The following is an 18,182-nucleotide window of genomic DNA, read 5'->3' as shown; positions in this document are numbered from 1 at the left end:
GCAATCCTTATTAAAACTCAATCTCTGTTTCCTAGAGCCAGGCCCTTCAATTGTCTCTTGTAGTTCTACTTTAGAATTATCACCTATTCTTCAAACCTGAAGAGATAGAAAAACTGTAATCGAATGGGTCTTTAAGATCATTAGGCTCAATCTTCTGCTGTATCTTGAGAGCAATTACAAAACTGGGAACAAGGGCTTTCTCTCCTTAAGCAATCTATTCCTAGAAGTGGCCACCTGAGGACATTCCACAACCTATCTTACTATGTCACTTTTCAACAATATCGATCTCCCCAATTTTCCCAATGCTTAACATAAACTAACTATAATACATTCTCATACCATTTTTTGTTTTGTTTTGTTCATGAGTAAGCCGCCAAGACTGTCTCAGGTCCAATAAATACAATTTAACAGAATCACAAAATTATCTATCAATCTCTAAGGTTTCATAGGTAAAGAAACATCTGCCAAATGTTGATATATCTCCCAACACCTGCACCCCATCCCACAGATTGCTTGACTGGCTGATAATTCACAACTCTATAAAATAAGGAATATTTCTATACATTAGTTTCTTGTTAGTCATTTTTTCTACAAGACTCCTGTTACAAGACTTGTGATTCTCCCTGCTCTCCTCATGCAGCCTCTGCTCTATGCCTCAGAGACGCTTCTTTCTATATAAGCATACTTTCTAAAACTGCACAGGAACTATATTTCACACTATACATTTGTTTTGTTTTGCCAAATAGAATAAAATTTGCAATCTGCTATTTGTAAACATTACCTTTCTGGATCTGCTATCACTCCCTTGCTGAATCTAATATTTTTTACTATAAGAATTAATTAAACTTACCTCTATGAACAGTCTGATATGTCCAGCTGATTTCAGGTCATTTTATTTGTACATTGATTTAAATTGAATTATTGCATTACCACATGTATAATAATATGTTTATTATTTTATTCATATCCATCATTATTCCCTTTTAATCATATTTCATTAGTTCATTTAAAACTGCTGTAGTTTTTTTCAGTTTCTCCTTTCAAACCACTGTTTTCAAAATTATTTTCTACTTCCACTGTGTTAATTATAACCATTTCTGAATATTTCACTTACGCTAGAAACTTGCATAATATTTAAATGCCTCATAATTATTTTGGCTATCAAGAACTTATTAGAAACTATTGTGCCACAGTCATTAAAATTACGCTGACTTTTAAGAAACATTTTTCAGCTTGTTTCATTTTTTGACGTCAACTCCAAGTTTCACTTCAACAAAATTTACTCGTACATTGAACTATTCTACTGCTTTGGATTGAAACAGAAAATTTTAAAGTATAGTAATTAAAACCAAAGAAATAGACAACATGAAAATTATATATAATTTATCTTATAGATTTAAAAAAAGATTATTTTAAGTCTGCAAATAGAGATCACAAAATTTGGCTTCTTTAAGATAGCTTCTACCAAAAAAAGTAAAAGATTTACCACTAATTCAAAAGCTACTCAAAAGTATAAATCTATCTTCAAATTCATCTAAAACAGAAATGAAGCAGAATTGTCTGAGTAATATTGAAATGAACTCTACATTCTGTTTCATTTTGCTTTGTTGATACAGTCTCTGTACAGGGAAGAATTGTGAAAGTTATTTTAATGTCTCTTAATATTAAGTGCAGTTTTCAGTAAATAAGTTACTAATAAATTTCATGAAATGAGTTAAATATTACCTCAGGTTTATTGTTTTTCAAAACGTCTATTTGAATGAAACATTTTAAGACAGTATTGAAAGTATGAGATTATAATCCATGTAAATAAATAAATATATATTATATATATATTTATATTATGCACGTATATGTGTGCATAGTAGATGCACAGATATATACATAATCTTCAAGCCCCTACTCCAACTCTAATTATTATAGTTGAAAACTACTACTACAAAAAATTACTGCTTTGGGATACCTGACATCTCCTACACAAAATTTCTGGATCCAAATCTTCATTTAAAAAAAAAAAAAATGTAATCCTGGAAAAATAACATATGCTAAACATATGTTAAAAAATAACATATGTTATTTCTTCTATGAACAGTACTCATATTTTTCTACATTTAAAAGCCAATGAAATATATATGGCTAAAATGTAAACAGAAATTAACATTTACTCAAAAAATAACATATAAGATGCAATAAAATGTTAAATCATGTTCCAATTTAGTAAATATCTAAGAATATTAAACTGGAAGAAGAAATCGCTTTCGTTATCATGAACTAAAACAGTGATTTCTCCACCTTCATTAAAATAAGACATTAATAGAGTTTCAGATATATTTTACCCAAATTACAGCAAATCACATCTTGACTATTCTAATATCTTGATACCTAATGATCATGCAAAATGAAACCATACTTATAAGCAAGCTACACATATCAAAGTAAAATAGGTATTAATTAGACTCATCTTCAGAATTTGTTTAAAATACAGAAAATTAACCTGGCAGTTTAGTTACCTACCAGCAAGGATTGGATTCTATCAGTGTTATCACCTCTACAAACAGCACCAAATTATAATCCCTCTTCCCATAATATAAGCACCATGCCAAAAGAGACAACCAAAGTACACGATCAGATAGTGAATAATTTGGGCTGTTTGGAATCCACTTAGCTGAAGAAAGAGAAAAGAGAAGTGGCTCATTAGGGCATTTCCTGAAACTTGGTTGGAATTTCAGTTAAGGAAGAAGAAATGACACAGCAGTTTCAAGCAAGGGAACTTCCTTTCTTTATCTGAAATATGCTATCAATTTGAGAAACAGCACTCTAACAAAACCACTCCAGCACAGTAAAATCTCTCATTTATCCCATGATTGCCCCATAATTAACATTTCTTCCCACAATATACACAAGCAGTATATGGCTGTTATCAAAATGTACTAAGATCCCACATTGATTGCAGCATGTTAAGTCCCACAGTTAACATTTCTTCAACAAACTGACTTGCACCAATTTTCAGTTAAGAATTGCAGTTTTGTATAGAGTTTACCAGATTTTGAGTTTTTACCTAAGCCATCAAATTTCCCATATTTCATGTAATCACATTTTCCTTACATGTAATTTTATTTTCAGTGTGGCTCCAGGATAATATTTATCTTGTCCATGTAGATGGAAGACATGCAATTCAGCTTATAAGATTTCTACTTTGTATTGTTTTTCATAACCACTTTGATCTGTATTTTTAAGCACTATTCACTCACGGCCTTTATAAATGGAATTTCTAAAGGGGTCTCATTTTATATATTACGTAGTTATCTTCATGAACTTAAAAAATCTAAAGATACAGCTTTGCCTGTACTATAATTTGTGCTGTGAAAAATTGCATTCATTCTATAACAGTTACACCATTTGCTTATTTTACCTATATGTTTTCTTATTTTACCAAAACAATATATATGAAGCAAAGTGTTCATGTTAATGCATAGGTTACATTCACATTTCTCTTGCCTTTCTGTTGGAAAACATCATGACTCCTGCTCAAGTTACACATGAGCAGTGGATTCTGTCATGCTGAGGGCAGCCCTCTGACAAAACTTCCACTGAAGACAAGCTCTCATTCACTGAAATGGTGACGGGGACATGGAAGTACAGACAGAACACCAGCAGCATCTACTCCAAGGACTCAGGATTGATCCCCTCACGCAGTAGACAGTGTGTATTAAATACTAAGCCTTAACTTCATATTAACCCCTCCTCCAAAACTAACACCACATTCATTCATTCATTCATTCATTCATTCATTTATTAATAAGCTTCTATTGAATATCTGTCTACTGTGGATCAGGCCCTGGGATACAAACAGTTATTGTGAATACCCTCGCGAAGATTAAAATCTAATAGATTTTGGAAGATAAATTACCCATGGTTTAAATTAGCTAAAGGCAGGAAAGCAGTAATCTAATAGGGTAATGTATGAAATAACAAAAAAAAATATGATGTGGGGAATAAAAGGATTATTTTCTTACATGTGATTTTTGGAGGAAATAGAATATCCAAATGAGAAATGCCATGGAAGTAGAGCTTGTTGGTTTCTAAAGTTAAACGTATTTTGGGACACTGAGGTAATCAATTAACAATAGGTAATGTCTAAGTTAAAAAACGTTTAAGTTAAAAAATATTAACAGATGAAACAGGAAAAGAAATGCTACTTGCCAAGTAGCAGCTAATGCATCTTTGGAAATGGACTCAGAAAGTAGTTCTGCAAATAAGTAAAAAGCAGACTAGAAGTCAGAATATTAGCCCTTCAGAAAAGAAAAACAATGTATTTGTTGTTATTCAGATTGTTTTTACAGCAGTCTCAAAGACAAAAGGTTATTGTTACAAATCTTTTAATCGTAATTGATTCTACACACCACACATGGGATGTGAGAGTCTTTATGTTCATGAGGACACCTGTAACCTTACCAACGGTAGCTGAGCTAAAGACAATCACTAATTTATGAAAAACATCTAATTTTATGAAAAACATCCAATCTGTTAAACACCGAAGAAACCTAGCTTTTCCTTAAAGAAATCAAATAAATAAAAGGAAAAGTTTTATCTCTTCTAAGAAGTTTGGAAAGCAAGTCCAAGATCAGTATTACTAGAGAAAACAAACAAATAAATGTGAATATATAGATCTGGAATTTGTATGTCACTCATGAATATGAGTTGTACTTTTAGAGAAGTTAATATTACAATAAAGTCATTTGGCAAATAATTGATATCAGCAAATAATTGATATCAATTATTCTAAAGTCAGATTTCATTACTAGTTTGGGGAAGTGCAGAAGTTAGAAAGTGAATGTGCCCTGTTTTTACATGATTAACTCCAGACTTTGCCTGAATAGTACTCTAAGATGAACCCTAAATGTCAAATCTGATCTTGAATTCAAGTATCATTTAAGAGCACCTAACATACAGGAGTTCATTCCACTAAAACACTAACATTAAAACTTATCTAGATTCCTACCATTTCACTAGCCCATGAGCAAGTATAATATTTGTAAATTTTAAAAATGTATTTTAAAACTGCGCTTCTTTTATTCTATTTAAGTTATCATGTCCTTAACAAGAGCACATCAGGCACAAGGGCTGTGGAACACATGTAAAATGTTCACAACACTATACAGCTGCAATAGTAGTGCTTTTTAACTTCCAAAATGCTCTTTGTCTACCTCAGTGAACTTCAGAAACATCAACTCATTAATCCATCCATGTTAGCAACAGTGCCTGGACTTATCATTGCTCTGTGTGAAATGGGTAAGTTCAATCACGAGAATCAAATGACTTTCCTAAGTTTGTCCCCAACAACTCACTTTTGAAGAACAAAGAGTCTCTAGAAACCTTAAGGGCATTAATATAATTTAATTCTTCTATGATGCTAAGGGTTTTAAGATGTCCCTAGAGCTTGTGTTTAATCGTGGCATACACTGGAGTATTCCACAAAGAGTCAGCCCTTCTGAAAATTATGAAGCAGGCAAAATTTGTCTTAAACATGCAATCTCTATGTCTGTCCTTTTCCCTTTTGCCAGACAGGTGCCATGATGCCATATCATCTCCCCACTTTGCCACTATCTAAAACTATTTTTATAAAACTCTATAATTAATTCATTACACATTTTATTCACTGAGGTATAAATGACTGATGAGACATAAAATATTCTCCCTCCCACAAGCATTTGCATTTGGAAGGTAACAAATCCTTAAGGTAAAGGAGGGAAGATATATTTAAAATTGGGAAGGGATTATTATATATAAAATTCCAGAAATCAAAAATATTCCATGGAGACTGCCATCTAATCTGAGCACTGCTATACTCTGACTAGACGATGTGTTATCCATAACATATATAAAAGTATAAAGCTTCTTCCTTTGTAATGTTAGGAGGCTCCAAATGAGATGGCATCTCCCGTGATTGACACTGTAGCTCTCTTGGAGATTAAAAAAATGACAAGTCTTCTACAGCCTGCCAAAACTGTACAGTGCTCTCTGTCAGACAGGGGAGGATAGGATATGCTGGCATAACAAACAACTCCGAAAAAAACACAGAGTATTAAAAACAAAGTGTTATTTCATACTGTACATGTCCAGTGAAGATTAGTGGGGGAGCTCTGCTCCACGTAGTTACTCAAGGACTCAGTATCGAGAGGTTCCATCTCCATATATGCTTTCAAAGAAACACAATATGGAGAATTATGTGCAAGTACTTAAAGCTTCTGCAAGAAGTGACACTCATCCCTTCTGTCCATCATTCATTGGCCAAAGCTGTCAATGACCATGCCTACTTCAAAAGAAATTAACCTGCAATCTGACTATGTGTTGAGAAGAGAGAACTTGGATATTTGTTATTAAGACCAATGAGCATAAGTCTCCCAACAGCATTTAGTGTTCAACTTTTAGTAAAGATTAATTCTTCTATAATGTCACCTAAAAAACAAAATCAGTCCATCCATTAATAAGCTATGAGCTTTATTCAACCATTTTACTATAAATATAAATAAGAAGAGCGTGTAGGCACAAGAATAAGAGAGGGAACGGGTAGACAGATAGTTCAAGATGATAATTTTGATTACCATGATTTGGGGAGACAAGAAATAAACTAGAAGAAAAACTCTATGTAAAAGTATATGTGTTTATCAGCATTGTGGTTTTCATTTTTAAGATCTATAACAAAAACACCTTCCAGAATTTATCTGCAAGGTGGAAATTGTCATCTTTCAGAGGAACATAAAAATATGAGAGATATTTCACAAATTCAAATTTTGTTACAAGCAAAGTTTTCCTGAGGAAATTATAATAGTACAATTATTTTTATAGAAAGAAAATCTGGAAAGGGTAATAAGATCATAGATATATAATAAAGAAATATGTAGAAATATTTTCCCTGTTTCCGTTTAAGTTATTTTCACTCCATTAGAGGTTAAAAAAGTCCATGCATACAAAAGAACCATCAATGTGCACTTTTTTAAACTAATAATATTTTATTATTTTTAGTTGATAAAGCTACATTTTGATGAAGTGAAATAAGAAGTAGAAGGAGGAGGACAAAGGGGCTAAGATTTTCTTATTTCTCATGTAAGATAGAATGTAATAGGCAATCCTCTAACAAAATCTAAATGTGACCTCAACAAAATGAGTAGAGTAAAGCAAGGTTTAAATGTTCTCTTGTGGATAACTCATACTCTTGGTGACAAGAAATGTAGCAGTGTCTAAAATCACTTTGGTAGTAGGTACTTCATGGTGTGGCAATTAAACAAAGGAAAATAAAAGGCTCAGAAGGCTTCAATAAAGGTCTTAACAAATCTCAAGAAAATTAATGCATTGGCAACAATATTCTTTTTTTAATTGATAGTATCTTAGGAAGTAGCCAACATGATTTATTCTCATTTCCTAATTTAAAACACACACACACACGCGCACACACGCAGTCATATATATATATATATATATATATGTGTGTGTATATATATATATATATATATATATATATATATATATATATATATACTCTCACACTGCCATGTCTTAGGAAATTTAAAATGGAATACATTCTTAGTAGATGGAGGTTTCCCTCAAGGAAATGGTAATACTGAATTTCCCAGTATACTTAGTTCATGTTGCTTGATTACCTATCTCCTGTCATGACACTGAAATGAGAAGAATCTGTTAAATCTGCTAACTGAAATATTTCCCAAAAATGTAAATAACTGGGTGTGTCTAGACTAGCATGTAAACATTCTGATTACATTGGGTGTATACTTTGTGAGTTGCCTTATCTTTCAACATAACATTTGTAAGTATTACATTTCCCATACAGTAATGTTTCCTTTTCAGTATGTTATCAACTAATGAGGAAAAAGAAGGAAGACATAAAAGGGAAAAAAGAAAGAAATGCTAGAGAAAGCCAACTATTATAAAGTATAAGCACAATTCTATTTACATATCAGCTCTAGAATCAAGTAATTTAGGGCATGTGTATTACGTGCCAGAAGATGTGTTAGGTGCTTTCACTTGCATACCTCATGAAATGCACTGATTTTTTTTAAAGGTAACATACTTCAAAAATTATAAAGCTGAAAGACTGGAAAATTCAACCCCTTGAAAATTTCCTATGTTGAAAAGAAAAAAAGAGAGCTGGTAAGTGGCAGTGACCAAGTTGGTATATCTGACAATCTATGACAAGTAATGGTGTGCTCAGAGGTCATTCTTTTCTCTGTGTGTAGATCTTGCTAATCATGTAGAAAACTATATTTCATTGTCTCGTTTCAACTCAAAGCAGGCAAAGCTGAGCTTTGAAAGACCGAAGGATTTCACGAGTCCTATGCTCTCTGTCATGCTCTCCCTGTTGTGAATGACAACTCTTAAACAAAGAGAACACACACACACACACAAATAATATGACTATTGGTGACTCTAACTCCTCCAGGAACAGGCTGATGATCTGCCAGCTTCCAAAACAAGGGGCAAGAGATGCATCTCCAACAAAATATGCACACCTATGACTGTTCACTTTCTGCTGGCAAGCGCTATAAAGCTATAAATATGGTATTAGAGAAACACACCAGGTGTGACAAGGAAGAAACAATAGGGAAAGTGGTGCTTAGTAACCTTAATTTTAAAGAAAGGAAAATACAGGGTAAAATGTCAGACCAAATAGTCAGATTTTAGATGTCTATCTTAGCAATTCACAGAATATAGGTAGCAAAGTGAAAATGACATATTAACACAATGAGATAAATGAAATCCCACAGGTACCACTGAGAGCTAGTCGAATGCCATTCTTGTCTAGAATAGACCACAGAATAACATGTTTGGATATATATACACACAGTGGAAGGATTGTATTGTATATGAAGAGGAAAGAACTAAATGGGTTAGACAGGCTCAGAGAAAGTCACAATGTAGACATTGATAAAAAGAGAAGTAATATGAGATAGAGACTACCCGTATCACAAGTAAGTTTGGAATTGTTTGGCTAGTATTAATTTATTCTGAAAATGGAGAGTGTTTATTGTACTTTTTCCAGCCTTATTGAGGAATAACTGACAAATATAATTGTATATATTTAAAGTATACAGCATAATGATTTGATAGATGTATGCATTGTGAAATGATTACCATAATCTAGATAATTAACACATACTTCACCTTACATAGTTAACTCTTTATTTTATGGTGAAGACACTTAAGATCTACTTTTGGCAAATTTCAAGTATGCAATACGATACTATTAACTATAGCTGAAAGCAGAACTTCACGTTAAAATAGACAAACTTAAGTTTATTAATTATTTGCTAATAATTCATCCTTACAGGAATGTAGGACCTAAATAAGGACATAATAAATAATCCATAATGGGTTTTTATTCAATGTAATCGCCACAAAAATTTGGAAGCTAAAATTATATATATATATATATATATATATATATATATATATATATATATATATATAGAGAGAGAGAGAGAGAGAGAGAGAGAGAGAGAGAGAACTATACTTCATTGTCTCATTTCAACACAAAGCAGGCAGAGCTGAGCTCTGGATATATATAATATATATATACATATAAATCATTAGCTTTATATATGGCTTTATTTTTGCATTCTGTTGAATTTAGGAATGGATATACGTATATATCCATTCCTAAATTCAACAGAATGCAAAACTCATTCAGACATCAAGCAGGGATGATGGGGAAATTAATAAGAATAAGTCAATATCTAGGTCAATATGATGCTCCTCCTTCCAAATTCCATCAATAAATCTCATTGATTTAATGGGGAAATAGCTATATAAACCTCAAAATTATAAACGTGAATAACATACTCATATTTGGGCTTCTTTTAAAGCTAATGATTTATATTTTGCAGATATCGGAAAAACCTTTCCTTACATTAAGAGAAGGACTATAATATGTGAGAGAACTGATCACAAATATATGTACTTTTGTTGCTAAAACTTGAATCTTTTTACTCATTAACTCAAACTGCCTTGACTTCTCATGTTTATGCAAAACAGATTTTTTGGAGAAAAAAGAAAGGTACTGTAACATCAGAGGAAATCATCAAAGAACTAGTGGCAACATCTTAAGGCTTTTATCAAAGTAGTGAGGGAATGCATTAAAGCAACAATATCTGAAGCTTACATGTGATGGGACTACTAAATTTAATAGTGTATCTTATGAACATATGTGGATGTAATGATTTTTCATAAGAATACCTCATTCTGAAGGACTTTTTTCTGAAGAAGAGAACATTATTCTCTCAAGACAATTCAGAAATAAAAATCCACCAATATTTCATTAATTATAGATGTCTCACACTCTATAAACAGAAAATCAAAAGTTTTGAAAAACTATATGCAGTTTAAGTGAAGGTTATACAGACAGAAATAAGCTTATGAATGGAAAAAATCATTTAAATAATCCCTCGTCAAATTCTTATGAGAAAATGGTGGGCTAAAACATGAAATGTTAAAACTGAGTCATAGTCTTCTGGTGAAGTTGGTAAATGCTGTGCTCACCTCCTCTCATGACCACATCAAAATTACAATTATAGCAATAGCCATGAAGAAAAGCTAGCTTAGCAGAGGTCTTGTAACTAAGGATATAAAGAAGAAGCTACAGCAAGACTGGTAGGAGGGGCAGAGGCTGAGCAGGCTAGTCCCACACCATGTGGCCATTAAAAATTGGGAGGGATATCTCAGTTATGCAGTCCTCTCTGAGTAGGGAGGGGTCCTAGGCCCACACCAAGCTCCCCAGTGTAGGGTTTCAGTGCCAGAAAGATAAGTCCCCATAACTTCTGGCTGTGAAAACAGCAGAGACTGTGGAGGAGTGAGACAGGATGGCTGGAATCTCAGGTGCTCCTCTTAAAGGGACTGCACACAGACTTACTTGTTGATGGACTCACCCGCTCTGAGTTTCAGCACTGGGGCAGGGAGTGAGGGGACATTGGGGACATATGGGAAGAGCTGAGTTGTCTGGTTTCAGGGTGAGAGCTGAGGGCATGGCCTTCTCCTGGACAGAGGTGCTGCAGAGGACACTGTTCCTTTACTGGGCCCTCCCCCAACCCAGCCTGCATGCATAGCGGATGCCATATCTGACTAACACTATTTGCCCCACCCTGGTGATTCCCTGAGATTCCCTCCCAACTTGTGAATCCGCTCAAGCTGCTTTCAGTGGCTTTTCCATACAAATGGCCTGTCTTGGCTAATGCTGCGGACTTTACAAAAATCTCTCAAATGTTCACAAAACTGAAACAAATAGCATCTGGCCTTGGCATGTCCCATTGCTAAGTAGGTCCAAGCCTGGAAATAGCAGCTACCAGTCTCAGTTTGTAGCTTAGCCTTTCCCAGGTACTTCCAACCTCAGCACAAGGGGCAATCATCTGCAGATCACTTGGTAGCTCATAGCAAGTGGCCCCTGGCATAGCACAAGCAGTGGCTGGACATGGCCTGCAACAAAGCCCCTCCCAAGGGGCCCCAGAACCAATAAACCTGGATGCCCAGCTTCAGACCACACCAGAGCACCACCCAACAAAATCCACAAATAACACATCTAAAGGGAAGATTGGGAAGGCACCAGAGCCCCACTAAAGAAAATCCTTCTCTGTAGGGTCAGCCCCTGCACAAGAGTTCTTCCACTGTAGTCACAACCAGTCCTCACAACTAATCAGACTGAGGGTCAATCCCCCCACTGAGATGCCACCAGAATTCAAGGCTCAACTATAACAGGAGGGCACCCACACAAAGGACACATCTGGAACACTGGCCTAGTGAACCAGGGTGACTGTGCCACTAGACCCCACAGGACATCTACTACATTCTACCTAGACTGGGAGGCATAGCAGCCCTACCTAATACATAGAAATAAACACAGGGAGGCAGCCAAAATGAGGAGACCAAAAAATGTCCGAAGGGAAAGAAGAGAACAAAGCTCCAGAAAAAGCTCTAAACAACATGAAGACAAGCAATCTACCAGATGCAGAATTCAAAACACTGGTTATAAAGATGCTCATTGATTGCAGGGAGAACTTCAACAAAGAGATAGGAAACAGAGAAATGGAGAGAGAAACCATAAAAAAGAACCAGTCAGAAATAAAGACTACAATAACTGAAATGAAGAATATGTTAGAGGGAATCAACAGTAGATTAGATGAAGCAGAAAATCGAATCAGCAATTTAGAAGATAAAATAACAGAAGACACCTGAACAGCAAAAGAACAGCAAAAAGAAAAAAATAAAAAAATAAAAATGAGCATACTTTAAGGGGCATCTGGGACAACATCAGGTGTACCAACATTCACATCATGGGGGTACAAGAAGGAGAAGAGAGAAAGCAGGAAATTGAAAACCTATTTGAAGAAATAATGGCAGAAAAATTTCCTAAGCTGGTGAAGAAAATAGACATACAAGCCCAGGAAGTGCAGACAAGATGAACCAAACAAGATGAACCCAAAGAGGCCCACACCAAGACACATCATAATTGAAATGCCAAAGGGTTAAAGACAAAGAAAGAATCTTAAGAGCAGCAAGAGAAATGCAGTTAGTTACCTACAAGGGAGCGGCCATAAGACTGCCAGCTGATTTCTCAACAGGAACTGTGCAGGCCAGAAGTGATTGGCACAGAATGTTGAAAGTAATGAAAAGAAAGGACCTACAACCAAGATTACTCTACCCAGCAAAGCTATCATTTAGAATCAGAGGACAGATAAAGAGCTTTCCAGACAAGAAAAAGCTAAAGGAGGTTATAACCACCAAACCGGTACTATAAGGAATGTTAAGGTAACTTCTTTAAGATTAAAAAAAAATTTAAAAATATGAATAACAAAATGGCAATAACTATATATCTATCAACAGTTCCTTTAAATATAAATATAAACAAATTAATGTACCAATCAAAAGATAGGGCAGCTGAATGGATAAGAAAATAAAACCCTTCCATATGCTATGTACAAGAGACTCATTTCAAATTGAAAGACATACACGAACTGAAAGTAAAGTGATGGAAAAAGATATTTCATAAAAATGAAAAAAAAAAACCTGAAGAAGCAATACTTACACCAGACAAAATAAATTTTAAAATAAAGGCTATAACAAGAGAAAAAGAAGGACCCAGTAATTCCACTTCTGGATATTTATCTGAAGAAACACAAAAAAACACTACTTTGAAAAGACACATGTAACCATATATTCATTGCAGCATAATTTACAATAGCCAAGATATGAAAACCATCTACATGTCCATCAATATATGAATGGATAAAGAAGTGGTACATACAATGGAATATTACTTGGTCATAAAAAGAATAAAATCTTACCACATGCAACAACATAGATCAACCTAGAAGGCATTATTCTAAGTGAAATAAGTCAGAGAAAACAAATATCATAATTTCACTTACATGTGAAATCCAAAAAAAAAAAAACCACAAAAAACAGAATAAGCTAACAAACAAACTCATAGATACAGAGAACATTTTGATGGTTGCCAGATGAGAGGGGGGTTGGAGGATGGGAAGGGATTAAGAACTACAAACTGGTAGTTACAAAATAGCCAAGGGGATGTAAAGTATAGCATAGTTTATGTAGTCAATAATGTCATAATGACTCTATACGGTGTCAGATGGATACTAAATTTATCGAGGTGATCACTTCATAAGTTATATAAATGTTTAATCACTATGTTATACAACTGAAACTAATATAATATTATATATCAACTGTCATTGAACAATGAAAAATTATTTTAAAAACTCAGTAATAGCACATAGGAGTTTAAGTAAAAATAAGGAGATCTTGTCTAGTAAATCTTGTTAAGCAAGTTATGATCAAATTTGAGATACCTATTTACATTTATCAAAATATGTTAAAAATCAACCATTCCTTGCTCTAAATGAACAAGAAAACATAGTTAAACATATTTAAAAACATAGTTTTACCTGCAAACAATAGATGAAAGGAAACCCACATGAAAATGCATGTCTTATTATTTAATGGAGTGTGACCATTTGAGATGCTGCAAATAAGAAATGTCATGGGAGCTCACCAATGGGTTCTCTCAGATACTAACAAATCCAAGGTCAACTTCTTATGCATATTCAGTCTACATGGGATCATTTAATGAATCAACCACTATTGAGCTCTTTGGTTAATAAAGTAGACTGTATGGGCGGAAATAGTAATGCTATGAAAGAAAACTCTGCAGGGTGCTATAAAAGGCCTTCCTGTGAATGCGAGCTACAGAGCCACTAATATCCCATTTCTGGGTCTCTCAGCTGCCATATAATGCTAGTTATTTTCTCAAAAATAAAAGGTAATCTGCAATCTCTGAAATTATATCATTTAAATTTATGACAGAATTAGACTTGTCATCCAATATGAATGATGTAAATTTTTACACAGGAGTTGTAAACTTGGGTCTCTGAACATTAAACAAAGAAGTCAGTTGTCCCAAAGAAGACAGAAGTAGGATTTATTAAATATTCTAATGTTGTCCTACACATACTCTCCACGAAAGCCAGAGAAAGTCTTATGGGCTATCACACAGGCTAATAATGTGTCACACCTTTCTAATTGATATCGTAAGATATCTGTAGAAAATCTGTTTAAAGAGAGAAGGCATTTGCTCTTAGTAAGTACCTCTTTATATTCAATATAAGAGATTTATTACATGCTGTAAACATAAAATTGAAAATACTTGGAATATTCTTTCACAATGTTATAATCACCAATGTGAATAACTTATACTTACCAGTATTTTGCTATAAAATCTTATCAGAATGTAAAGTTTATTGTCTTTTGGCTACCTACATTAGCAAAACATCCTTCAGTTTCTTAAGTGTTTGTATGCTTTCTTTTTTTTTTTAGCAACAACTGCTTGGGCAGCATATCTAAGGGTTAAAGTTTAGGTGATTAAGTGAATCACTGGTTGCTGGTAAACAGCCAGATGCAGACCACATTCTCTCCTGGAGCATTTTTACTTTTCCACCTGCTTCCTTGAGACATCTGACAGCTGCCTGGTCTTAGGATCCGAGGTATACTCTGTCATTGCACTTGGAACCTGCCTATGTAAGATGCAAAAGACTCAACTGGGAAAGGCCAGCATCTGTGAAAACGTTTCTCTTTTCCAAATTTACTTCCACCGAGTAGCACTATTTATTTCAGTGGAAGGGAGACCAAATTAGATTTTACCAGTTATATAAAGAATTGCATCAGGGAATCTGAGCAAACTAGCAGCCCACCCCATAGTCAACATATCAGTGTCACCTAAAAACTGTCACCCTATGATGCTACAAAATTGGAAGGATCCTTAACCCAACACACATATCAAAAAGAAGGGAAACAGTTGGTCTTATAGTAATTTATGTGAAAAATATCTTTCATTTCATACTATAAGTTCAAAGAGGGCAGAAATGTTTTTGGCTCAATCAGCATTTTATCCCACTACAAAACTTAGTGCCAATATTATAATTAGTGCTTAATATTTCTCCATTGAATGAATGAAATTGACTGATATTTGATGTTAATTATATTCCCCACAATTTAAGGGCAGCTAAAATCATCCTTCCAGAAAGATGTATGTACAACAAAAATGGTGAAGAATCTGGGGAAAAAAAACCTGTTGTGATTTATATTTTAGAGATTGTGGAAACTATTACAAAATACATAAACTTTAACACCTGCAAGAGAGATAAACTCTAATACAATCTTTTTTTTTTTTTTTTTTTTGTCTTTGGCAACATTTATTTCTTACTAGTTCATAAAAATGGCACATCTTACAATTGATAATATCTTAGATGAAATTTGGCTTAACTGTTTATATCTGGAGTATAGAAGCTCCACGGTTTTTTTCTTTTTTCTTTTTTTAAAATTTTTTTTTAAACCACCCTGAAGGCGCCCGATCTCGTCTAATACAATCTTTTGAATTTATGCCTTAGAACCTTCTTATGCAGGAGATTATTTTATTACAATAAAAACAAAAGTAGTGGACACTCTCACTTATAATATCTCAGGAACGGCACTAAACACTGCACAAATATAAAGAAATTGAACAATCCTATGAGGAGGTATTATTATACTCCCTCTATTAAAGATGAGAAAACTGAGACGTAGAGTACAAGTCAGTCACCAAAGTCACACTAGAGGCAAAAGTCAAGCTCCGGAAGACTAGCTCAAGTTGAATTCTTTTTTCTTTTCTTTTTTATTAAAGTTTATTGGGGTGACAATTATTAGTAAAGTTACATAGATTTCAGGTGTACAATTCTGTAATACATCATCTATAAATCCCATTGTGTGTTCACCACTCAGAGTCAGTTCTCCTTCCATCACCATATATTTGTCAAGTTGAATTCTTAACATCATACACATCACTTCCAATGATGAGATTTTGGGGGTACCTCTCAAACTAAACCTATGTAAGCACTCCAAAAGGAAATTCTCTTCCACAGAACTGGGGCAAATAGCGTATTTTGTATTAATATGCTTCTGAGGCCATTTAAGCCCATGGTATTTTATGTTCAGGTGCATGTATGTGTATATTTATCAACATTAGTGTAGTCTAGAGCAGGGGTGTCCAAACTGCGGCCCGCGGGCCAACTGCGGCCCACAATCCATTTTTTTATTGGCCCGCAGCAAATTCCAAAAGTATATTTAGTTTACTTAAACAAACCAGGTGAGGCAATACGTACTTCACCTCGAGTGAGTGGCCCGGCTGTTTGTGTATTTTACCGCATGTGGCCCTTGGTGAAAAATGTTGAAAAAAGTTTGGACACCCCTGGTCTAGAGGAAGAGGAACAGAGTAAGGAGTAGTGTTAATAATAGTACAAATAGCTGCAAACATTTATTGAGTATTTACTGCACACCATATACTGTGGTCAGCACTTTTCATATATTATTGTTTTAATTCTTCCCCTAACATGTGATAGGTGCTACTACTATTTGTTACCCTCTACTTTTTCCAGGTTATGTAACTAAAGATTGGCTAAATTAACTTTTTGGTGCATCAGGTGCTTTTTGGAGCCCCATGTAAAGAAGGCATGGTGTGAGAGGAAGGGAGGAACCAGGTGGTTTGCACTGAAGAGCTGTAAGGATAGAGCTGCCATTTCCTGAAATGGCATAATCTGCTGGAGAAATTAGCAGTGTGGACATGTTCATTTTGAGGTGCCTTTTAGACATCCAAATGCAAACATACATGAAAGGATGAAATGTAGTGCACAAATGGGGTGGGGAATTGGTCATGGCCAGTGGCACCAAGAGTCCACTCACAGTGAAAGAAGCAAAGCCAGAGAGTGTGGACAGGCTCAGACAGCCTGGGGAACATGGCTGTGAGGGTGGTGGAAGTTCTCTGCTGATGGCTTACCTTTCCTCAGTGAAGGAGAAGGTTAGAGTGGGGAGAGGCATTCAAAGTTAGAGAGAAAGGAGGGGTGTGAAACAGAGATGGAATGACTCCTGGACATATAATTGGATTTCTGGATAACAGTAAGGGCCAATGTGAAGTTCACAGTTATTAACTTAAAGTGAAACCGAAGAGCTTATTTTGAGCTTTTCCCTCTACCCCCTGTATGTATGTACAGAGTACAGTTGGATTTAAATAAGATTGAGGGGCGGCGGGTTAGCTCAGTTGGTTAGAGCACGATGCTCTTAACAAGGTCGCAGGTTTGATCCCCACATGGGCCACTGTGAGCTGCACCCTCCACAACTAGACTGAAACAACTACTTGAGTTGGAGCTGCTGGGTCCTGGAAAAGCCCGCTTAAATAAATAAAAGTTTAAAAAATAAGATTGAGATTTTGCCAGACAAAAAATTTGAAGAGATGGACAAAGGACTTGAGAGTACATTTTGATGTTGCCAATGAGATAATGTTAATGACGATGACAATGACAACAAAAGCTAAACTTATAGTGCATACTATGTACCAGAAAGGAACGGAGGTTCTGAGGAGTGTTCTGAGCATATTACATGAGTTATTTTTCCTTCACAATACTCTTATGTGGCATGGGTAACTATTATTATTGCCATTTGATAAATGAGTAAACTGAGGCATAAAACTTAAGTAAATTATTTAAGGTTATAGCTAGTAAATCATGAAGGCAGGATTTAAGCCTTTTAATTCCAGGTAGGTAGGCTCCCATATAACAATAATTCTTTACTTC

The 18,182-nt window shown here is 34.7% G+C and overlaps 1 protein-coding gene across 3 annotated transcripts in view; it reads right to left on the bottom strand.

Annotated features, from left to right (window-relative positions):
• The window catches only part of TFEC (transcription factor EC), a 191,875-nt gene that overhangs the window by 73,204 nt on the left and 100,489 nt on the right, over positions 1-18,182 (bottom strand). The window contains exon 1 of one of the 3 annotated variants that reach the window (XM_019743199.3): positions 2,515-2,655. The exons of the other annotated variants lie outside the window; for them this stretch is intronic. The gene's annotated coding sequence lies outside the window, so the exon portion shown is untranslated. Of the gene's footprint in view, positions 1-2,514; positions 2,656-18,182 lie in introns of those variants that run through there. 3 annotated transcript variants of the gene reach the window in all.

The sequence above is a fragment of the Rhinolophus sinicus genome, chromosome 8, assembly GCF_057876585.1.
Source record: "Rhinolophus sinicus isolate RSI-liver-muscle chromosome 8, RSI-T2T, whole genome shotgun sequence".
Classification (NCBI taxonomy): Eukaryota; Metazoa; Chordata; class Mammalia; order Chiroptera; family Rhinolophidae; genus Rhinolophus; species Rhinolophus sinicus.
This window is presented reverse-complemented; position numbering and strand designations above follow the sequence as displayed.